General features: G+C 33.5%; 1 pseudogene; it reads right to left on the reverse strand.

Moving 5' to 3' along the window:
- LOC137254131 (piggyBac transposable element-derived protein 3-like) overlaps window positions 1-23,404 on the reverse strand; it is a 79,070-nt pseudogene extending 55,666 nt beyond the window's left edge.
- Window positions 23,405-26,136: the final 2,732 nt, after the last annotated feature.

Consider the following 26,136-nt stretch of genomic DNA (forward strand, 5'->3'; position numbering starts at 1 on the left):
TAAACTGCTATACCCAGCGTAGGCAGAGGAGATGACTTAAAAATGTTTCGGGATTACGTTTTTGTTTTAACTGTAAGAATAGTAAAGTCTTCACTTAATACTGTGACCAAAATACGCCTATCTGATCCAAGCCTTCACTTACTCTTATGCATACCCAAAGCCGCATACCTTGTCTTAGCGAAAGTGTACAGAAATGCACTAGCATTCCATTATATTTAGGACAGAGAAGAAAGATAGTAAAGTCATCATTTCCACTTTCTACTCAAAGCATAATACCTAATAGTAATCAAATCAGGTCATATGTATGTACTGAAGATATTCCGCCATCTCATACCACACAAGTCAGAAAAGGCTGTAAATTAAGAAGTTGCACTTCTGATTCAAAGAGTCCTATTTGATGCAAAAGAAAACTGCTCAGCTGTTTGTTCTTCTACAGGTCAGGGATAGAACTTAGCGTCAGTTTAATCTTCAAGAACCGTGATTTTGAGCGCCTTTTACGTAAGGAATACTTTAGTGCAAGTATATTGCAACCACACCAAATTAACCTGACAGCCAAGCAGGAATAAGCTCTGCACTCCGTACCACAGACTTTTAACAATTTTAACGTTAAAGTTGCTTCTATCATTAAAACGAAGGGACTGTAAACTCATGGCGGGTATTCTGACTGTACACTGCCATCTGGCGTCACGAGCCTTTAAATTAGGCTTGGTCAGTGATATCAGGTGTAGGAAGTGCGGCTTGGAGGAGGAAACGATCGAGTACGTTCTATGCTCGTGCCCTGCGCTTGCCAGGCTAAGACTCCAGCTATTAGGAGTGATTCAGCTGTCAGATCTAGAAGCACTTAAGTCCTAGGAAGCTTCTAGTATTTGCCTAAAGGACGGAGTAATTTTATAACATACGACGTGCTTTTTGATAGGGTCTGTCAGTTTGGTTGTTAAAACAAACTTCTGGTAACGCTACGGACTCATTAAGTCTATGTGAGGTCCCCATGGACCGGCCACTTCTACCTAACCGAAGGTTAAAGTGGTTTGGGTTCTTAAAAGCCTCAATCACGAAAAGCAAACGCTCTTCGTATCAGTTAAGCTGGTTTTAAGGTTCAAGTACAAGTCCCCATTATGCGCCTTATCAGGATTGGCCAACTTTTCACAGTAGTAATACCTTGAATAAGGCCTTAGGGCCATCTTCTGCCTCCTACTTAATTTAACCACTTCAGACTTTGCAACGCCTTTGAATATGACAACAGCATTGACAGTTCAGAGCTCATCGACGATATTCATTGAGCACTATTTGGTATGTAGTGGGCGAGTATCATTTGCAATTTTCAGTATCACCTTTGCACCCATAGCGGCAATATGAGACTTGTACGTGCAAAATTGAAATTTCTCATTTACACGCAAACTTGCATATGGACAAATGTTGTAAATGTCAGTTGTGTTGGTGTTTACATTATTTAAGTTTTTGTTGTTAACTGCCAATAGCAGGAAAGGGGATGTAATTGACGGTGATAATAGTTGTTGTTTTAGTCGCCAGTTGTTGTTGTTGTCCTTTGTGGTATATTAAATGCATACACACATATATGAAAATGTGAATTCTACAAATAACTCTCTCCCTGTTCCACTTCTTCACACTAAAATATTTCTTCCTCTCTTTGCTTATCTCAGCCCTTTAGGTGCATTTGCCGTTCGAATCGTTGTTTAATTAAATTAGGATTTATTTAATAATTTTGGAAAAATTTAAACAACGTGACATCAGGACGGACAATGCGACAGCTGTTTCGATTATATCTTGTAAATCTCTTCAAATCCTTTTCTCCCGGGAGTGGGAGTCGAACCCGCACTCCTACGATAGTTGAAATGGTTACAAACGCATTCAGCTACGTCATGCCTTAGTTGTTGTAAAGTTTTTCCCAATTGCCTTCTTTAGCATATATTATCTTCCACACATCACATAATTCGTATGTAGTTATGTGTTGAAGTTATGCATGTTTGTAAGGCGGTTTCATAGAAACTTGGTATTTTGCTGTTCTTGTTCTATTTATAGAACTACAACGAATTGACCAAATGTTGTCTGTTTGTATGAGTTAATCGGAGATTGCCCGTATTGCTTTAAATGTATGAAAACATTTATTTCAAGCTGAGAACAGGCTTTGAAGAGATTTACAAGGTATAATCGAAACAGCTGTCGCCTTGTCCGTCCTGAAGTCATGTTGTTTAAATCTTTCCCAAATTATTAAATAAATTATAAAATTAAAAATTGCTTGAAATAAATGTTCATACATTTAAGCCAATACGGGCAATCCCCGATTAATTCATATAGAGAGACAACATTTGGTTAATTCGTTGTAGTTCTATAAATAGAACAAAAACAGCAAAATACCAAGTTTCTATGAAACCGCCTTACAAACATGCATAACTTCAACACATAACTACATAAGAATTATGTGATGTGTGGAAGATAATATATGCGAAATAAGGCAATTGGGAAAAAATTTACAACAACTAAGGCATGACGTAGCTGAATGCGTTTGTAAGCATTTCAACTATCGTAGGGGTGCGGGTTCGACTCCCAGTCCCGGGAGAAAAGGCTTTGAAGAGATTTACAAGGTATAATCGAAACAGCTGTCGCCTTGTCCGTCCTGATGTCACGTTGTTTAAAATTTTCCCAAATTATTAAATAAATTATAAAATTAAAAATTGCTTGAAATAAATGTTCATACATTTAAGCCAATACGGGCAATCCCCGATTAATTCATATAGAGAAACAACATTTGGTTAATTCGTGGTAGTTCTATAAATAGAACAAAAACAGCAAAATACCAAGTTTCTATGAAACCGCCTTACAAACATGCATAACTTCAACACATAACTACATAAGAATTATGTGATGTGTGGAAGATAATATATGCGAAATAAGGCAATTGGGAAAAAATTTACAACAACTAAGGCATGACGTAGCTGAATGCGTTTGTAAGCATTTCAACTATCGTAGGAGTGCGGGTTCGACTCCCACTCCCGGGAGAAAAGGCTTTGAAGAGATTTACAAGGTATAATCGAAACAGCTGTCGCCTTGTCCGTCCTGATATCACGTTGTTTAAATATTTCCCAAATTATTAAACAAACTATAAAATTAAAAATTGCTTGAAATAAATGTTCATACATTTAAAGCAATACGGGCAATCCCCGATTAATTCATATAAATTAGGATTTGTTTTATAATTTATTTAAATTTATACTATGTTCAAACAGAAAAATAAATTGAGACTATTTCGATTTAAATTGAGTGGTGTTCATACAACTCTATTTAGCTTACACAATAGTAATTTGATAGCTGGTTGGCTCATCTCTACAGTAACAACATATCTTTGTTGAGACTGTCAAAATGTGCGTGTTGGTATTAGGTGAATGGAATGGAATGAAAACATAAAACTTTGAAATTTTTGTGTGTTGTAAGAAAATGTGTTCAATGTTTTGGTTTCATTTTGATTTTGCCATCTTCGTTTGACAGTCCCTACTCCAGTGAAATGAAAGACATAAAATCAGCTGATGAAATGAGCCAACCATATAGTTCAGCCATGCGTAAGCGACGTTTAAATATACTCAATAAACACACTTTACAATGTTGCATTTGCAGGTTGAAACAATTTATTACGCAATTTTTTTTAAATTGGCAATTTATTATTACAATTTGTTATATGACAAATTGCGTAGTAAATTGCCCAAACAGTGTAAATTGCTAATTTGGTGTGTGTTTGAACCTAGTATTAGATGGAAGAAAGACATAAACTACAGATAAACATGTATATAGCTAAATAACCAAGTATGAGATACAACTATTCCAGAAGGCATATTCGTCGAAGCTAGACCTTATGAGAAATAGGTGAACGAGGCTCACTGAGAGTATAAAAGAAGCGCAGTGCAAGCGAAAATGAATCAGTTTTGATTTTAACACGCTATAGTGAAGTACACGATATGTAATTGTGAAGTACTACTCCCAAAGTAGTCTAAATAGAGAACGTTTTGTTATACTGAATATTTCCGTTATTTATTCGACAGTTCAGAGATTCGAACGTTAACAGAAGCTGCAAAATAATTATTAGGAATTTCCCAAAAGTCGGTACAATACCCTCCTCTAAAAAAACTTCTGTTCATTTACATTGAGGTGTAAATTTCTATAGCTATTGGTTGGTAGCGAATTAATGTTATGGTTTGTGTATAGTAATTGTTTAGTGACGCAAATCGATACTAATAGATCCTGAAATATTAAATTTGTCACAATATCTCCAAACTTTTGTTTGCATTTTTCTTTAATAGATTTTGAACATAATTTAAAATACGCACACTCCCACCTTAGCAGAGTTTATATAGTCAGAGCCTCAAATAATTCTTCAAAGCAAGTAGTCGCACTATACCGTCATAAAATACACCTCTGCATCTGCAATAATTGTATGTATGCTACAAAAATTTAAATATCAACATCAATTGTTGCGTAAAGATATCGTCGATTGTAATATTTTTGTTTATTGAGAAGTAATCCACTCTGACTTTGTCATTAAATATACAAAAACAAATACATATACATATACAGTTGCGAGCACGGAAATAGGAGTGACTTTAATAGTTGTGTTACTGAATCTCTGCAAAACAGTTTGGAAAATGTTTTCGAAAAAGCCGAAATTAAATTAAAAAAAAAAACTTTCGCATTTATATTTAGTTAATAACTTTTTTATTGTGTAAAAAAAAAAAATAAAGCGCGATAACCTCCGTTGAGATTTTAGGGCGATCTTCCCTTTCGACTTTAGACAAATCTTCAATAAATTGTAAAACAGAAACCTTGCGAAAAAATTCCAAAAACAATTTCAGAAAAATTCGAGATTTCAAAAAAAAAACAAAGTTTTGCATTTTGTATTTAAAAAATTAAGCATATTTCTGAGTACCGGTTATAAGTCATTGATTGTTGATAATTTTTTTCCAAAAATTGTTTTCTTCCGCATCACATCGAAGAAAATCTTAAACACGCTTCGAAAAAAATGTGTCAAAACTTTATGCGAATTTGTACTGTTTTATAATTTTTGCTTTTATAGGGCTACAAACTTCATACTCAACCACATGCGGAGTTTTTAGAAAAGAAATTCGAAATTTTGTTTTTGATACTTCGAATTTTTTCGAAAATCTTTTCAATTTTTTTTTTTATTGAGGTAATTTTTTCAAATAAACCAAAATGAATGAAAGAGAAAAAAGTTTTAATAAAACATAAATTTGAGATACATTTTTTTTAATTTCAAAAACTTCTTCTAAAAATTCGAGTTTCTCGTAAAATCTTAACGAAAATGTTTTTCAGATTTGTTAGCATTGTTAAAAATTTCGTGGCCCTTTTTTCTTAAACTATGAAAAATAGATAAAAACAAAAACAGTTTAATTTCTACTGCTATTTTTGTGTTCGCTTATATTTTTATGTATCCGCATTTGTGTATGCAATACAATCCTATTTTTAAAGATAAATATAGTGCACTTCATAGATACAATAGCGAATTTAGGAATTCATAGCTTATTCTGCACCTTCTGTTACATTAAAATCACTGAACTGTCGAATATATAACTCAAATATTCAGTATAGTAAAATCTTCTTTATTAACAACGCTGCTTTCGTAATAGTACTTCACAAATGAATTACACGCTTACTTCACTTTAGCGTGTTAAAATCAAACTAACTACCTTTTCCCCAGCTGGCGCTGCTTTTATGCTCTCAGTTGTTTCTTTCGTATACTTCTCCTAGAGTCTAGACTCTTCGCGAACAGCCGTCTCGAATAGGTGCTAATTTATTTCTCGTGTATGCATCTCAAATTTGATTAGACTATATGCATGTATATCTGTAGTTTATGTAAGGTCATATGCGCTATTTATTTCTGTGTACATGTGTGTGAAATATTCTCTTCGAGCTTAGCTGCTGGCTATGTGTGTGAAATATTATTTGTTGCCTTCTATGTATGTATTATATATACATATGTCTTGCTATTGTTGTGTGGAAACTGCTAATACTCTCCGCTTGGATATGCAATGTTTAAAACAACTTAAATTTCTAGATGTGTTTTGTAAATGGACATCTAACTTCAGCGCTCGAACGATTGTTGAGAGAGAAAGTAATATTGTTGTGAGCTATAGAGAGCCATATAAAAAAAAAAAAAACGTTCGATCTTTGTATGGAGAAAAATCGAAAACACTCTTCGCAAAAAAAGTGTTAAAATACAATGCCTAAAACTGGTACTTTATTTGATCAAAATTGACACAAAACTGGGTACCCAAAAAAAAAAAAAAAATAAACAGAGAACTCCCAAAATTAAGTTTCGTGAAATTTTCTGGGATTTTTTGGAAAACATTTTTGAGGTTGGCTTCTGTTTCAAATTCAAAGAAGTCTCTTCTTAAGAAAAAAAAATTGTATTGACTAAGATTTGATAAAACTTGCCAATGCTAATTTTCAGCTCACTGCTGTATATACAGAGTATTTTATATATATGAAATGCACTATTGCGCACCTGTATTTCATAGAAATTGATTGCATTGATGTGCATTGAAACGTTAAATGTAAAACTTTTGTTACAATTTCAAAAATTAAATAAAATTTACAAAGTTTGAGAGGATTTCAATTTGCTATACCTAAAAGTAGGTTACAAAAGTTGTATTTATGTGACTTTTTTAAAATTGTTTTTCATGAATGCTGCAACCTACATTAATCCCGTTGTGAATGCATCAGGTAACAATTTAATATGTGACTTATCGTGTGAGCTTAAACAGTTAAGCTATTTATTGAAATACTGCAGCTTAAGAGACTAAAGAGAATTTTTTCAAAAGGATTTGTTTTGTAAAAAAATATAAAGCAATTTCACGCGAAAGTCGATTAGTTTCACGTACAAGTAACAAAAAAATTGGTTTATGCTGGCAACACCTGACCAAAAGAGCACCACCATTCGGCACTGGCGTCATGAACTAATTGTCTTCTAGTTAATTGTAATGCTGTCACGAGGCATTCTTTGTAAGCACACAACTGAGTAAACCAAAAAGTTTTTGTACGCAATTGCGTTAACGCAATGCATTGATATCGTTCATGGCGCTGCCTGTCGTGGTACACTGAAAGAAAAAGACTGGTAAAATCAACCGAAATACGGGTCAATTCACCGAAATTTCTGTCAATTTGTATCCATCGCAACAAGATGTTGAGTCAACTGCGCACAAATCGTTGATTCGTAATTGACCGTTTTAGTAGCCAAATGAACAAAAAAAGTTGTTGCGACAGCTTTGTATGAAAGTACCTACGTTGCCATATACATATGTAAATAAATGTAAGGCGCGATATCCTCCGAAGAGATTTTAGGCCGAACATCTCTTCCAATTTGCGAAGTGCTCCTTTTTAATTTTTCTTACAATTTGGCGGGACGGGACCTACTTGTTTTATGCCGACTCCGAACTGCATCTGCAAGGCAGATGAGTTTTCACTGAGAGCTTTTCATGGCAGAAATACAGTCGGAGTGCTTGCCGAACACTGCCGAGGGGCGACCCCGCTTAGAAAATTTTCTTCTAATTGAAAAAGCTTGATTCTAAGATTTTGATGTTGATTTGCCCGGAACGATTTATTAAGATAATAAAAAACATCCTTTTTTAATGTTGATGTTTCCGACAACATAAAGATTTGAGTTGTTTTGGAATCGTTTCAACTTAAAGTGTTACGAAAATTAAACTTGCCGAATTACATGTAAAGTTACTCCAGTGGTGAATTACCTTCTAGCTATTTGATTCTCTACTTTTCTATAACTTACAAGTTCTCTATTTAAAATGTTATGTCAAACATTTATACAAGTTTTGTTCGAAACAATCAAGTGTGGCAACTACATGCGAGGGAAGAAATTGAGAATGAGCTGAGCTGCAACTGAAAGAATTAAGAATCAGTTTTGTGACTACTATTTTCATTTCTATTTGCAAAGCGAAGTTCAAAACTATAAATTAAATAAATTATAAAATATAAAATTTGATGAAAGTGGGTTTAGTAAAACAAAATAATAAAGTGTATAATGTTTAATGTGTGCCAGCATATTTGATGTAAGCCCAATTGACGTTCGGTTAGTAAGTGTCACCCTGGTGTGATGGTAGCGTGCTCCGCCTGCCACACCGTATGCCCTGGGTTCGCACCCCGGACAAAGCAACATCAAAATTTTAGAAATAAGGTTTTTCAATTAGAAGAAAATTTTTCTAAGCAGGGTCGCTCCTCGGCAGTGTTCGGCAAGCGCTCCGAGTGTATTTCTGCCATGAAAAGCTCTCAGTGGAAACTCATCTGCCTCGCAGATGCCATTCGGAGTCGGCATAAAACATGTAGGTCCCGTCCGGCCAATTTGTAGGGAAAATCAAGAGGAGCAGGACGCAAATTGGAAGAGAAGCTTGGCCTTAGATCTTTTCGGAGGTTATTGCGCCTTACATTTATTTATATGACAACATAGCTACTTTCGTACAAAGCCGTCGCAACAACTTTTTTTGTTCATTTGACTAATAATGATTCAACATCTTGTTGCGATGGATAAAAATTAACAGACATTTCGGTTTAATTGACCCGTATTTCGGTTGATTTTACTAGCCTTTTGCGTTCATACAACACTTCGATCTCGAAGCGTAAGAACGAAAAATTTTAAATCAAGTACAAATAGTTCTTGAAATGAGCACAGAAGGTTCACACATCAATACCAAACTGGTCATAAAATACGAACGGTCCATAGGCCATATATAATTATGCGCTGAAAAACGCACGAATATAATAAACCCATTGAAATTTGGATAAGATATTCCCATTTAACCTTTTCTAGTCGACAAATATATATATATATATATATATATATATATATATATATATATATATATATGTATTTATTTATTTTTTTCAAGCAGATAAGATTTACAAGAAAAATGCATTTCTTTTGCGTTTTCATGTGTTTTCTTTAGAATTAATATCTTGTTGAAATCAGAACTGATTTTCCTCAGACAATCCGTTGTACATATAAATTAAAAAAGAGATACAACAATTTAAATTTTCGTCATATTTTGTAAGATTTCCCTAACATCTCCACGAATCATTTAAGAGTTTATACTCTGCTGAAAGCCCAAAATGCTCTCTTTCTGGCTAAACAGAAATAAAGTTATGGGCCAATATATGGATCAACTAATGGAAGAGATGTAATAGACTAGACAAATTTTAGGCACCAATAAAAAATTTTACCCGAACTTTCCGGAAAATGTTAGTAAACAGACCTATTTAACATCTGAAAACTTTTTAATTTCAAGCCAGGATCAATTTATAAAATCTCTCTTTTCCAAAATTTTTTTTAATGCTAATAAAAGTCCAGACTAAATTTTATTAAATGCAAAAATATAGATCTGGTTTTAATAGCGCAACAATATAAAGAAAGGGCGTTATATTTTGTTATTAAAACATCCAAGTTCGCAAACCGATGAAACATTTCTTTGAAATCATGTGATGATTTGTTATGAAGCTTATTTGGGATTGGCCCACGTATAAACAAACAATTGCATGGAAATTTTCTTTTGAAAAAGTATAGCAAAATGTTTTGTCAAAGCGGCGCTCATTTCATTTCGCTAGAATTTCAACCAATACATTTTAATTTGTTGTTTTGATGGAGCAAAATCTGTTTGTTCAGCTAATTAAAAAAAAACAAAAACAAGTAACGGTTTCTAAGTTTGGGTGTAACCGAATATTATATACTCAGCGGGAGTTTAAATTGTATAGCGCATTTCAGATAAATTACTTTTTCGAATTTTGTTACGAGGGATTTATTTTTTTGAGGCTCTGGAAGTGTTTTGTAGTGTTTGATCGGAATAGGAGCGTGGCACCGCCCGTTAAAAAAATGTTTCTTAAGTTCCTCTTACAATAAAACTTCTCTGAATTCATTGATACAAAACTATTTTTCGCTAAGATATAGCTTATTATTCTAGTCTACGGCCCTTTTAAAAATTTGTTATATAAAAGAGGGCGTGGTCTTTAACCGATCAATTTTTACTAGAAATATTTCCTGCTATAAGGAAAATATGTGTACTTAATCTTATTACGATCCGAAAAATAGACAATTTTTGGGTCATAAAAAGGGGCGGTGCCACGCCTATTTCCAAAAATTATACTTTTTCCTTCGTCGTGTTATAATTCCACTTGGGAAATGAAACACCATTGATATAAAGCCTTTTTTTGCAAAGATATAGCTTATTTTATTCGTCCCCGACCTCTTTAAAAATCTTTTTCTATAAAAGTGGGCGTGGTCATTCACCGATTTCGTAAATTTTTCTTCGAAACGTTCCTTATAGTAAAGGCAAACTTTCTGTCGATTTTTTAATTTTTATCAGGAATCTTAATATCATTAAATACATCAAATTTCAACATTCCAGATGAATTTACTAAATAATCATGTTTTATGTGTTTTCCAAAGTAAAGAGTGATTACCATCCAATTTACCAAGGAACCCTATATATGTATAAAGATTTGTTTATGGCGTTTCTGTTGGCAAAGCACGTTGAGTATAACAAGATTGACTTTGTATAGCTTTAACTTAAATTTAGATGTTCTTTTGTTATATCAAATTCCTGGAATCTTGAATAAAAAGTTGTTTCTTATTTTTTATTCACATAACTCAATTAGGTATTAACCACAGAATTTATATTGACTAAGGCGTCAACGCATTGATAGACGTCATCACTAATTATCGCTACCGAATGTGGAGTTCACTCTATTCGTGTATTTTGGCAGCTAAGGACAAATAGCAGCGTGAAATGATTTCGCGGACTCATATTAGTTTAAAACTTTTTCTACCACTTTTTAAGTAATAAATACACCGAGATACATTTTGTGGGCGCTATTTATACCTAATTGAGCCATGTGAATAAAAATAAAGAAACAACTTTTTATTTAAGATTTCAGGAATTTGATATAGCAAAGGAACATTTTAATTTAAATGGTAACCACGCCCACCCTTTACATATATAACATTTTGAAAAACACATAAAACCTGATTATTTTGTAAATAATTCATCTAGAATGTTGAAATTTGATGTGTGGACTGATATTAAGATTCCTGATAAAAATTAAAAAAATCGACAGAGGGTTACCTTTACTATAAAGAATGTTTCGAAGAAAAATTTACGAAATCGGTGAAGGACCACGCCCACTTTTACAGAAAAAGATTTTGAAAAGGATCGGGGACGAATAAAATAAGCTATATCTTTGCAAGAAAAAGCTTTATATCAATGGTGTTTCATTTCCCAAGTGGAATTATAACACGAAAATGGAAAAAAGTTTAATTTTTGAAAATAGGCGTGGCACCGACCCTTTTTATGACCAAAAATTTCCTATGTTTCGGAGCCATAACTCGAAGAAAAATCAACGGATCGTAATAAGATTGGATACACATATTTTCTTACAGCAGGAAATATTTTTAGTAAAAATGGATCGGTTAAAGACCACGCCCACTTTTGTATAAAAGATGTTTAAAAGGGTCGTAAACTAGAATAATAAGCTATATCTTAGCGTAAAAAATTTTGTATTAATGATATTTCACTTACCAAGTTTTATTGTAAGAGGAAATTAAGAGACATTTTTTTTAACGGGCGGTCCACGCCCCTATTCCGATCAAACACTACAAAACATTTCCAGAGCCTCAAAAAAATAAATCCCTCGTAACAAAATTCGAAAAAGTAATTTATCTGAAATGCACCGTACTATGCAAAATCCCGCTGAGTATATAATATTCGGTTACACCCAAACTTAGAAACCCTTACTTGTTTTTGTTTTTTTTTAATTAGCTGAACAAACAGATTTTGCTCCATCAAAACAACAAATTAAAATGTATTGGTTGAAATTCTAGCGAAATGAAATGAGCGCCGCTTCGACAAAACATTTTGCTATACTTTTTCAAAAAAAAAATTCCATGCAATTGTTTAATTATACGTGGGCCAATCCCAAATAAGCTTCATTACGAATCATCACATGATTTCAAAGAAATGTTTCATCGGTTTGCGAGTTTTGATGTCTTAATAACAAAATATAACTTTATATATATAAGTTAAAGTTAAAGTTAATTTATATTGTTGCGCTATTAAAACCAGATCTATATTTTTGCTATTAATAAAATTTATTCTAGACTTTTATTTAGCGTTAACAAAACTTTGTAAAATAAGTAGGTCTGTTTACTAAAGTGCTGGTAACATTTTTTATTGGTGGTTAAAATTTGTCTAGTCCATTACCTCTCTTCCATTAGTTGATCCATATATTAGCCCATAACTTTATTTCTGATTAGCCAACGAACAAAACTTATATGTTGTCAGAAAGAGGACATTTTTGGCTTTCAGCAGTGTATAAACAGTTAATTGATTCTTGGACATGTTAGGGAAATCTTACAAAATATGACGAAACTTTAAATTGTTGTATCTCTTCTTTAATTTGTACTAGTATCGCCTTTCGACCACAGGCGATTCGACCAATTTGCATTTTTTTTCAACTCAGTCTATGCATCCAGTGTTGGGGGTAGTGCAATAATGCGTTAATAGATAAGCAGTGAGTGGAAATATAGCAAACTGGTCTAACTTACTTAAATTTTTCATTAAGACGTTGTAATTTTTGATTGTATTTTCTTAAATTTTCTACAAAATTTTCAAATGTAATTATAATGTTTTGGTATGGAATTCCTTAAACAAAAATATAAAAAATATGTAAAATCAAAAGAAAGTGACATGGAATTATGGTGAAATTACTTGAAATTAAATTGAAAACTAGCTTTTTCCACACCACCCGGGAGGTCCCCGTTGGGCGCTACCAAAGTTAGTTTTGTGTGCTCGGTTCCCCAGTAGGCCTATATCACCCATATACACATATCGCCCATTTACTTCAATAGCGTCATAATTCAAAAAACACGAACTTTTAGTTAAAAATGAAGAAATGTGCTAAAAGAATTTAGCCTATTTCACGCCACCCGTTAGGTATGTAATTGGCGCTTTACCGAGTTTAACTTTTTATAAGTACATTTGTAGTATGTATATAAGTGTGACACAAAACGAAAATTTCGAATAGAATAGAGGATACCTTCATAAAGAATAAAAATATAAAAAAAATATGTAATGAGAAAGAAGGCAGAGTTTACTAAAAAAATTGAAATGAAAGAAAAAAAATAAAATACTTAAAGTGCGAAAAAATTAAGTGAAATAAATAAACAGTTCCATATAAAAACGCAATAAGTGCACTTAGACTTTTTGCGTGTTTTAATGTTATTATTGTGAAATATGAAGGTTCATGTTATGATGTTAGGATATTTAATGTGGAGATTGCAATTCAGATCTATGTACGTAATTAATTTATATTAAATTTGTGAACACTCCATTTCATGAATATATATGACCATATCTACCATAAAATATCGTCTGTGAACGATATAATACTAAGATATAACAAAGCAGAATAAACTAAAAGGAAAAGAAAAACAAACAAAAACATTGATATTATTCACGCAAACATATTTACTAAAATTGATTTCATAACTTTAAGCGAAATAAACTAATTAGGATTATAGGATCTAAGCATCCGATTAATGGGCATATAATCCAACAAAGTTAGCCTAATAATAAATATAGTAGGTAATGTACTGCCTGTGCAATATTTCGACCTAAAATCGAAAACGTTTTTGGGTCTTTTTTTTCGTTTAATATACAACGTGAAATTTTCCGATGCAATCAAGTTGCATTTAAATAATAATAAATTAAGTTGAAATATAAATAAATGTAAGGCGCGATAACCTCCGAAGAGATATAAGGCCGAGCTTCTCTTCCAATTTGCGTCGTGCTCCTCTTGATTTTCCCTACAAATTGGCCGGACGGGACCTACATGTTTTATGCCGACTCCGAACGGCATCTGCAAGGCAGGTGAGTTTTCATGAGAGCTGTTCATGGCAGAAATACACCCGGAGCGCTTGCCAAGCGCTGCCGAGGGGCGACCCCGCTTAGAAAAATTTGCTTCTAATTTAAAAACCTTATTTCTAAAATTTTGATGTTGCTTTGCCCGGCGTGCGAACCCAGGACATACGGTGTGGTAGGCGGAGCACGCTACCGTCACAGCACGGTGGCCGCCAAGTTGAAATATAAGATAATATAATAAAATAAAATAAGAAATATCAAAATAAATTAGCATAAAAGACAATATACAAATTTTAATGTAATATCTTTGTAGCAAATTTATTTATTTTTTGTTCACTATAAGACGTGCTATATCTAAAATTTTAATGCTCAATCTGGAAATGCAAAAAACATTTGGGTCAAATTTGCAATTGATTGTTATAAATAAATATAAATATTTCTGATTTAATTTTTTTTAAGCAACTAAAATGAAAAACAAATAATCTGTTAAATAAAGACCCATGCTTTTACGTGTAAGTAAAATTTGTCAAAAAAAATAGGCCGGTTAAGTCATTACTTCTCTTTAAAGTTTTTTTGTGCCCTAACAAATATTTTAGAACAATTTTTTAAGGATTTTGGTACAGACCAATATAGGTAAGTGGCAACAACGGGAAACAATATTTGATTTGAACTGAAAATGAGTGAAGCATTAGTTCTTTCACCGCTTGGCGGGTACGAATATATACATATGTAGAGATGAAAGATTTGAGCAACGCGACAATGCAGCATTTGGAGCTTTGTACTCAGGGGGGTTTGTGAACATAATGGGTCCTACAGATGGCATTTTCGATAGTTGCACAGATTTTCGAATTTACAAAAAACTTTTTCTATTAATTATAAACAAACAGAGTAATATTTGTTAACAAAAATAGGTCTATGTACTGCGGCTGATCAATTCGAATCGATTCATATAACTTTTATATGATTTTACGTTAGCTAAGTATGCGAAACAGCCTGTCAATTGATTGTATGGAAATTTTGTTAGCGTATTAATATAAAGATTTAGTCTGGACTTTTATTTAGCATTAAAAAAACTTTGGAAAAGACAGATTTTATAAATTGATCCTGCCTTGAAATTAAAAGTCCATTACCTCTCTTTCATTAGTTGATCCATATATTGGCCTATAACTTTATTTCTGTTTAGCCAAAGAACAAAACTTATATGTTGTCAGAAAGAGGGCATTTTGGGCTTTCAGTAGCATATAAACAGTTAATTGATTCTTGGAGATGTTAGGGAAATCTTACATATATGACGAAAATTTAAATTGTTGTATCTCCTTTTTATTTATATATACAAAGGTTTATCTGAGGAAAATCTAAAATCAGTTCTGATTTCAACAAGATATGAATTTTAAACACAACATGAAGACACAAAAGAAAACAATACAAACTACATACCCAGCCAGCATTTTTTGAAAATTTTGATCAAAAAATATTCAAATATCATACCCTAAGATGATTAAAAACGTTCAAATTTAAAAGCATTTTCTGTTCGAATATTAGCGTATCGTCGGGAGAAAAATGTACCATAAATGTGATTATTCTTGAATAATCATTTATGATTCATATTTCGAAACGCTTTTTATTCATATTTGATATCATTGTAAAATTGAGCTTTAATTGTTTTAGAGTAATATTTGACTGCTTTTCACAGTCATTTTATGATCATATTCGTGAATATATTTCAATCGCTTTGGTTTAGATTTTTGACTCATTTTTGAATGCGATAATGATGCATTTATTCTTCATATCTCATTCAAAATAAGATACTACATAATAATCTTATTTCATCAGGGGAAGAAAGCATGCGGAAGTGAGCTATTTGAACCACAGGTCACTCGCAAACAAACTTGACCGATATTCACCTGCGACTACAACATCCAACATCAGCTATGATCGTCAATATCTTAAATTACGATATGGTACGGGATGTTGAAGACATATCCAGGTACATATGTCAAGAGAGTTTCACTTACCTGGTCAAATAGCTCACAACTTTTGTATTGTCCAACTATAATGTATTATCTGAGAAGGTGGAGAAATGGTTGGGGAAATCTTCGGGAATGAGCAGCATTTGCATTAAATTGTCTTGAAGAATGTCTTAATAATAAAAATTTTATATACATATTTTTTCTGAACTGCATGATTGAAAAAATGTGTGTATGTGAAAAAATAAGTTTTTCAATGAAAAGTAAAATTTTTACAAGTATAAAACATTATTCAGTTAACAAATATAGTCAGAAAAGATTCAGAAAGCTGAATTAAAAATGATTATAAATGTTTGATCACCTAAAGTAAACACATTTGATTCAAATATGATTCCAAAATGTGATTGAAAAACTATATTCAGTTTTTGTTCATCGAAAGGTGAGCATATTTGATTATTCTTTTTGTTGACTTTTATTAAATATTAAAATTTAATCATCAGAGGACTTCAAAAATGATTCCAAAACGTGATCGAAAAATGATTTTCAGTTTTTGATCATCAAAGGTATTCATATTTGATTATTTCTTTTGTTCAATTGTATGATAACTCATTATTTAGTCAGAAAGAAGAATCAAATTGTATTTATATGTAGGGAAATTCAAAATTTAATCATCTAAATGCCGTGTGGGTAGCTTGTATTTTTCTTGTAAATCTTATCTGGTTGAAAAATATATGTTTGTCGACTAGAAATGGTAAAATGGGAATAAATAAAAAATAAAAAAATGGGAATATCTTATCCAAATTTCAATAGATTTATTACATTCGTCCGTTTTTGAAGCTAAATTATATATGGCCTCTTTAGAGTTTTGATTATTTTGTACTTTTTTTCTATTTCTGCTCTAAAACTAACATTTGTACATCGATAAAAGCACATACCCTATTGAATGACCTCAAAATTTATAGAAGAATAAACAGAGGGAAAGTCATGTACCGGTATACGCCTCCGCTTATGAAAAGGGGGTTTCTGGTCCCTTAGCCAGGACTTTGAAGGCGTATTCAAAATTCCAGGTATGCAAATTTTCTTTCCTGGACTAGACCTAAAACTTGAGGTATGTCTCGCAAAGAACATATTTTCAATGGCAAACACTCAAAGAAAAAATCATTCTTAAACGAAAGAGACAAGTTCAAAATTGGGAATATTCGTTGTCAAAAGTCTGTTAAGTACGTTTTTTCTCACACAGTACGCTATGCATAATCTTATACGCGATATTAAGCAGGCTGATTCCAAAGTAATTGAGAGTACACTTAAGTACCAATCTGAAGGCATGCACGCATCCGACCACATTTTTCATAGGAGTTGATGCATGCTTAAATAGGCCGGCGGGTATTCCGTCATTACCTGGCGCCTTGTGCTTTGTGATGATTTGTGCCGGACCGCTGCTCATGTTCTCTTTTATGCAGGTTGAAATGCGTGCGAATGTTGCGCCGTTACCAAGGACTTGCCCATGTGTATTTGCACAGTTGAATTGTGTTTTTAAGTGGATACGTGTACAATGAATGTATTTTTAATGAAAAGTGCAAACACTTAATTAGTTTTATGTGTTTCCAAGCTGAAAATATTCCATCGTGCACTGGTACAAAGCTAGAGTTGGGAGCAGCGCACCAAATTTTGAGCAACAACACTTACACCTTAAGTGGACTGTCATAATCAAGGTCTTCCCTGAAGTATTAATGAGACGTTAATTGGTTATGGATTTAAACGTGTGTTCACCTTTCACATATGTTTTAGTAAAAGTAGCCAATACCCGCGGGCCAGTCTGCACGAAGAAAATACAACATAAAGCTATTGCGATATACCAATATATGATCTTGAAAACAGGACCGAGACCGTCCAGAAAATAATCTTAGAATAGTGCCAACAAATCGCGAAATGTTTGCAGTGGCGGAGATAAAAAATACTCCCCTGAAATACTTTTATTTTTAAATGATCTTGAAACGGTTCCATTAATATTCATATTATTTATTTGTTAATGTAAAAACCGGAGCGTTAAGATGAAATTGTGTAAAAGACACAACACTGCATTGACATGCATGGTTAGGTTAGGTTGGGATGCGCCCTCTTTAGCTGGTGCATCCGCTTGTCAATTCCCATCTATTACCTTATTCCCTAGGCCCCAATATAGATGTATCCTTCTCCCTATCCCGATTTTTCCCAGTAATTGCTTACACTCTAACACACTTTTACATGCTGTGATATGCGAGATTATTGCTTTATTTGCTGCTTGGCTGTCAATATAAAAGTTGACGCGGCTGCAGTTGAAGCTATTTTCTTCCAATGTTACTACTGCTTGAAAAACGCTACAGTGAGCTCGGAGCTTGTAGGATCCGTTTTTTTCGGATCAGTAGAGTATACCGCAGACCCTTCTCCTGTGGAGAGGAGTCTGGCAACTCTGTTAGTTTGCAGAGAACGAGACAAACTGGTGATAGCGCGGAGAGATGAACAAGCAGCGAGAGTTGACCGACAAACAAGAAACACCTAAAAGACGTGATCTATAAATTCTTTAACTAAATTTATTATATTAAACTTTGCATCTCTTTTTAAACATTCAAATTTATTTGAAATCAGGTCGTATGTTCTCCTACTATTGTAAATAGAAAGGTTCTCTTAGTTATCTTGCAGTTGTCTAAGGAGTTTGAGTTGGAGATTGCCAACTCCTTGAACCTGCTTTGTATGTTTATTTTGATTGATGTAAGTAGATGATGCAACTCGAGCGCTGCTGGATCTTTCAAATGAGATTTGATCGTGATCCAGAGCTCATTGGAACGCCCTAAAGAACTTTGAGCTTTTGTTCCTAATGAAAACTGAAGCCACGTAAGTTATTGCTGCTTATATTAAAAATGTATGTATTCCTAGCCTATTATGTTAACGCAATTGTACTAGATGGTCTTTCGATGGTGCTCAATAATATGTTTGCTATCATTCCCGCCGAAAGTTAGAAGACGATTTGCGAAAAAAGGGAACTTTGCTCTCGATATCGAGAAAAGAGTTAAAGTTCTAATAGAACTTTAACCTCAATTTCTAATTGGTCATGGGTTCAACAACCGGACAAAATAACATGAATAATTAAGAAAAAAAAATACAGTTTCTATAATTAAGTTCGTTTTTTAAACGAAAACAGAATAATGTTGAGCAAATTCATAACAAGTGCTGCAATAAGTATACATTGGTATGTTTATTCAAAATTTCTCGAATTTTTGAATGGAAAACCAACGTCAGTATAGTCAATTGAAGGAAGCTTCTCCAACAGGTCAAGTACAACCGGTGCCCAATGTAGTGGGCATAATTCTCGTCTGACTGCAAGGAACAACATTTAATTTAGTATACTTCGACTATGAGGTAGAATTTCGAGATAAAAAACGATTTTCCAAAAGTTCAAAAGTTAAAATCAATTAAATTTTCATTGTTTTGTTATATCGAAAACTTTTAATGGGTTATAAGCTTTTATACTTGATATGAGAATGTTTCAAATGCTTCTTATAATCAATCAAAGCCTAACCCATGACGCAATAAAACCAGACAGGTGAAGTCAGTAGTACAACAACAAAAATAATACGGCCCTCGTAATCCGGTCATGAATTTCAAAGTAGTAAGAAGGGACAATTTTTGGTATTATTTTGCTACTTTTTTACTACCGTGGTAATGAGATGTGCGGAGAAAAGCAAAATTCGATATATCTTCACATTCGAAACAAGGAGAATAAAGAAAAGAGAATGGAAAACAGAGGAAATGGGATGGAAAAGTATAGGAAGTTGGAGGGAAGTCAACAAAGTCAAGATAACAAGAAGACTAAAGATCACACCATTCCGTGCCATTGACCAGAATATTGTCATTTCCTCTAAGCAGCTTCGTAATTCAGATGCAGTGAAATAATGCCCTCGGAATCGACGCCAAAGGCCAGCAGGCCTTATTTTATGTACAAAAGTAAATAACAACCATTTTCAAAAGGAAATACAGACCGCAGGTGTTTTTTTCCCGCACGTTACCTCATGTTTGAGAAGGGTATTTTTTATTACAGTAAAAAATAAAAACCATCATTGCAGACAAGTCAAGCAGCAACACTTTAATTTATGAGGGCTGGTGTTGTCAAGTGCGACTCCATTTGGTAATATTGACTTCACCTGTCTGATTTATTGCATCAGGGCCTAACCTAAACTAAAGTTTCGCTGTAACTTATCCCTTCAGTATTTTAGTATTGATTTGAAATTTAATGAGGGCACAGTAGATCTGCACAAAGTTCGGTGTGCTTCCATTTTACTAATGAGGGCACGTTTTCCAATCAAATAGTATGCAAACATTTTGCTCCCTTTCCCTCTTTAATTTTTTTTTTAAATAATTTTTCACTTATAATTATTACAAATGAAAAACTGATTTTTGGCAAAACTTTTGACCATTTTTAATACTTTTGTATAACACTAAGGATGAGTGATCATATCCTGCAAATAATCAATAGCTGTGACAACATTGCATTTCCAGTGTTCTCAAATAGTTCTCTAATCGCATTCTAACCTAATTTTCTAATCTAGTTTTGATTAGAGATGCACTAGAGAACTATATTATAATTCTAATAAAAAATCATAGTATTTCTCTAACGTTAAATACACTCAGAGAAAAACGCCGTTGAAAAATCCAGCACCACCGGAATTGAATACAAGCTTTTCTTGTTCTTACATTTTATTCTTGAAAAATGAACGACGAGTTCTTAGTACAACAACTTTGTGCTTGAACTGACACCATTTTCTTGAAAAGAGAACGGCTGGTCTTAAAATATGAACAAATGTTCTATCAACGAGAACAATGTTCTTACATTAAGTTACAGAAAAAACAAGTAAAGATGTCTAAGTTCGGGTTTAACCGAACATTATATACTCAGCGTGACCTTTAATTGTACAGTTCATTTCAGATAAAGTACTTTTCTACAGCACGTGGCACCGCCCACTTAAAAAAAAATTCTCCCCATTTCCTCTTACAATATAACTTTATAAGTGAATTATTATTCATTCAAACCAATTTTTTTTAAATTATAGCTTATTATTCTAGTCTACGACTCTTTTAAACTCGTCCATTTTTTCTAGAAATATTTCCTGCTATAGGGAAAATTTGTGTACCCAATTTTATTAGGATCCGTTAATTTTTCTTCGAGTTATGGCTCCCGAAACAGAAAATTGCTTAGTCATAAAAGGGGTGGTGCCACGCCCGTTTTTTTTTTAATTTGAAGTTTTTCTTATTTATTGTTATAAATACACTTGGGAAATGAAATACCATTGATACAAAGCTCTTTTTTGCAAAGATATAGCTATTCGTCCGCAACCCTTTTAAAAATCTTTTATATAAAAGTGGGCGTGGTCCTTAACCGATTTCGTTAATTTTTCTTCAAAGCAATCCTTATTGTAAATGTAACCTCTCTGCCGAATTTTGTTACGATAGATTTAACGATTTTTGAGTTATGATTAATAATATTTGTAAAATTGATTTAATCACAAGTGGGCGGTGCCACGCCCATTTTTTCAAATTTTTATCAAGAGTCTCAATATCAGTCCACATGTCAAATTTCAACATTCTAGGTGTATTATTTACTAAATAATCAGGTTTTTTGTGTATTTCCAAAATGTTATATATATAAAAAGTGGGCGTGGATATTATCCGATTTCGCTCATTTTCAATACCAATCTATTCTGGTCCAGGTAAGCTCGTGTACCGAATATTATGAAAAGATTGGGAGCAATTTTGATGTAGCACAACCCCACATTTACTGCACTTAAATTTCGTATTTTTGTGGCAATGGCGGCATCGAATTTGAGTTGTATTTTTTACGATATAATTTGCGTTTCCATCCAGTGTTGTAGAACCAGGAACTTTTGACTTGCCAGTCAAGGGTGCTGCTGCAAGTCGTCGTGGAATTGATGCCGATTTTCTAAGAATCAAGTACGTCTGCACTATATACCTCGTGAAAGATAAAAAGTCATGAGAGTCTTTACCTTTTCCTGCTTCTGAAAGCTGGTATAACTGAAATGCATTATTAACGCACACGTTTATGGGAAACATCAACATTTGCCAATACCTTCAGCCTTATTCCGATTTTGTATTTTCAGGCATTTTGATCAAGTCTATTAACTCCACCAATAAACTTGTTGTACATTTGGTAGCAATGCGGCTGATCAACATCCACGCATTTATTATTGACGCATCTCTTTACCTTGCCGACTGGGCGAACACCACGATATTGTTGTCGTTATAACGTACGGCGACGGTCACGATATTGTTGTCGTTATAACGTACTAATGTTATGTCGGAATTTATATCGGTTACTTGAAGGTAGGAGCCCCTTGCAGTTTTTTTCATATTTTTTACATCTTTGAGTGGAGCGTCTTCAACTCTGTTGGCTCTAAGAGTTCCAGTAGCATCGTGACCAGCCTTGCTGACTTCATCTAGCAAGCGCAAAGATGTGAAGAAGTTATCTATATAAAAGCTATAATGGTCTTTCTCAGGCAGGTTTGAAATAAGATTCATAACAACAGAGCCACCTACGCCTAGATATGGGTTTGTACATCCAGTTTTAGCTCCCTTATATGGTTCACCAAAAATGAGATACCCCAATCTTGTGCAGAGTGACCATATTTTATACCCAAAACGAATTGGCTCGCCGTGAATGTGCTGCTTGGTTCCATGCTTTCCAAAATAAGGTATCATCTATTCATTTATAGATAAATGTTTGTCTCCGGGAAAAAACTTTAGCCATCTTTCATTCATCATATCCCATAAAGGCCTTACTTTCGCAAATTTCTCATCAATATGGCCATCCCCACTGGCATGGAAATAACGTAGTAGTTCTTCGAACCTATTACGGGACATGCACAAGGCCACTTCTGGATGATGAGTGTCTATACTATGATCCCAATATAATCTGTATAGCGAAATACTATTATAACCAGATAGGCGTAAAATACCGATAAAACTTTTCACTTCTTCAGTTGTAACTCTGAAGTTAATTTTTGATTTTGCAATTGCATTCTTTTCCGTACTAGAACGTAGAAGTTCGTAAACCTTATCGTCAAAAATCATCTCGAAAAACTCTAAGGGATTATTTTTATCGAACACAAATTCGGGTGGAACTGATTCTTTTCCTTGCTTTGGAGTAATATCCTTTGATTTCCATTTTCTACTGACGACAATTTTAGCTTTCTTTGTAGGTGGTCCCTCTGAAGGCGATAGTGTTTGATTATCCTGTTCATTTAGACTCACGGAGAGTATTTCAATAGTTTCCAAGACGCCCTCCGTTGATGGAACCGTACATCGAACTTCGGCTTCAGCCAATAATTGAGGGCGACCGAGATTAGTTATGTCCCCAGAATCTTCATTTCCACTATCTTCATCACTAAAATTACCATCCTCAGGTGGTGTAATAAATACATATGTCTGCTGAAATTGTAGAGCTTTCATTTTCTAGGACTGATATTATTTCGTTAACAGTCAGTCTGTAAATAAGAAATGTATACATAGTATAAATTACAATAAATCGTTTATATGATATTTCACGCACGCTTCTATGCCCAGCGCAACTTAAATGGGGCACTGAATGAAAAGTATCAAAGTCATCGTAAGAAGACGAAATATAATTTTCTTCAAAATGACAAATATATAATAAGTTCAAGAACAAAACAAAATAATAACTCCAAAAATTATAGCTTAAAGTCTAGGCAAATTTTGAGTTACGTTTTCCTGGAAGTCATGTCGGTCAAAGTTCAATAAATTTCACAACCTTCTCACAAAAAAATAAGCACGCGTGGCATTCTTTAATTACAAACTGATTATGCGGAACAACGAATATTTTACTATAGATTTTAAAATCTAAGCCTACTTGGTCAACCGCGAGTAGTGCAATGGAAAGTATAAACGCACCCTATATGGGGCGATAGGATAATATGGAATAAGAACGAAAAAGGGACCTGCACACAAAAACAGCAATTAGAAATAATATATAAGATATTCCCATTTAACCATTTCTAGGCGACAAATATACATATACATTTTCAAGCAGATAAGATTTACAAGAAAAATCCAAGCTAGTTTGTACTGTTTTCTTTTGTGTCTTCATGTATCTTCTTTAAAATTCATATCTTGTTGAAACCAACACTGATTTTAGATTTTCTTCAGATAAACCTTTGTATATATAAATTACAAAAGAGATACCTCAATTTAAATTTTCGTTATATTTTGTAAGATTTCCCTAACATCTCCAAGAATCAATTAAGAGTTTATACACTGCTGAAAGCCAAAAACGTCCTCTTTCTGTCAACATATAAGTTTTGTTTGTTAATGCTAAATAAAAGTCTAGACTAAATTGTATTAAAAGCAAAAATATAGATCTGGTTTTAGAGGCGCAACAATGTAAAGAAAGGGCGGTATATTTTGTTAGTAAAACATCCAAATTCGCAAACCGTGATGATGATTCGTGATGAAGCTTATTTGGGATTGGCCCACGTATAAACAAACAATTGCGAGGAAATTTTCTCTTGAAAAAGTATAGCAAAATGTTTTGCCAAAGCGGCGCTAATTTCATTTCGTTAGAATTTCCATCAATACATTTTAATTTGTTGTTTTGATGGAGCAAAATATGTTTGTTCAGCTAATTAAAAAAAAAACAAAAAGAAGTAAGGGTATCTAAATTTGGGTATAACCTAATACTCAGCGGGAGTTTGAATTGTACGGTGCATTTCAAATAAATTACTTTTTCGAATTTTGTTACGAGGGATTTATTTTTTTTTTGAGGCTCTGGAAATGTTTTGTAGTATAGCTTACGAAGAGATTTCTCGCATCTCGAATTACTCGTAAGGCTCGCGAGCTTCTCGAAATTCAATTTAATCGATTAATTAGCTGTTTTATATATATTTCTTTCGGAGCACAAGCGAATATTTCCACAAAACCACAACTAAAAACACCGAAATGTCGAGCAGCTCGCGGGTATTACGAATATTTGAGAATCTCGCGAGAAGCCGTATTCCCGACGTCTCGTTAAAAAATAAAAAAACTATTGCGAACAAAATTATATTGTGACGAATATTAGCATCACTAAGTGATACTATCACCACTAAACTAATACTAAGCAGCCACTCGTATGTACGTAAACAAATCAATCATCATTTACTCACATACATACAAGGCAACGGAGAGATACCCACAAACATATGTAATCATCAGCCGAAGTAGTACTCATATATACACACGCATATGGCTATAAACTACAAATATACGTTTAAATGGCCGGTAACCAAGCATGAAGTTCACGAAATTACTAGATCTTAGGAGAAATGGGTGAACGAGGAAACCGAGAGTATAGAGGCAGCGCAAGCTGATGCATGACGAATCAGTTTGATTTAATCACGCTATTCGTTGCGAAGTGAAGTCTAATTGTGAAGTACTCTCAAAGTAGTATAATAAAGACCATTTTGCATCATTGAATATTGGAGTTATTTATGCAACAGTTTAGCGATTCGAACGTTAGCAGTAGGTTTGGAATAAGCGGAATTTCACTAAATTTGTTACAATATGTATAATAAATATGTTTTGAGTTAAATGTCATTGAAAAGCAATATAATCAAAACAAAAATTCACAAGTAAAAAAAACCAAGTGTAGAATACTGTCCATACAGCAACTAAGTTTATGTCGAGAAGTTCGCGAGATTTACGAGTACTTCTAGACACGAGAATCTCGCGAGAAGCCGAGTTCTCGATTTCTCGGATCTCGAAAATCTCGCCTGTGCTTGAGAAGAAATCGTATGCTCTATTTTGTGGTGCTTGATCGGAATAGGGGCGTGGCACCGCCCGTTAAAAAAAAAATCGTGATTTCCTCTTACAGTAAAATTTGGTAAGTGAAATATCATTGATACAACACTATCTCTCGCTAAGATAAAGCTTATTATTCTAGTCTACGACCCTTTTAAACATCTTTTATATAAAGTTTGGCGTGGTCTTTAACCGATCCATTTTTACTAGCAATAGTTCCTGCTTTAAGGAATATATGTGTACCCAATCTTATTGCGATCCGTTGATTTTTCTTCGAGTTATGGCTCCCGAAACATAGGAAATTGTTTGGTCATAAAAAGGGGCGGTGCCACGCCTATTTTCAAAAAATAAATTTTTTTCCTTTTTCGTCTTATAATTCCACTTGGGAA

The sequence above is a fragment of the Eurosta solidaginis genome, chromosome 5 (assembly GCF_040869045.1).
Source record: "Eurosta solidaginis isolate ZX-2024a chromosome 5, ASM4086904v1, whole genome shotgun sequence".
NCBI classification, from domain to species: Eukaryota; Metazoa; Arthropoda; class Insecta; order Diptera; family Tephritidae; genus Eurosta; species Eurosta solidaginis.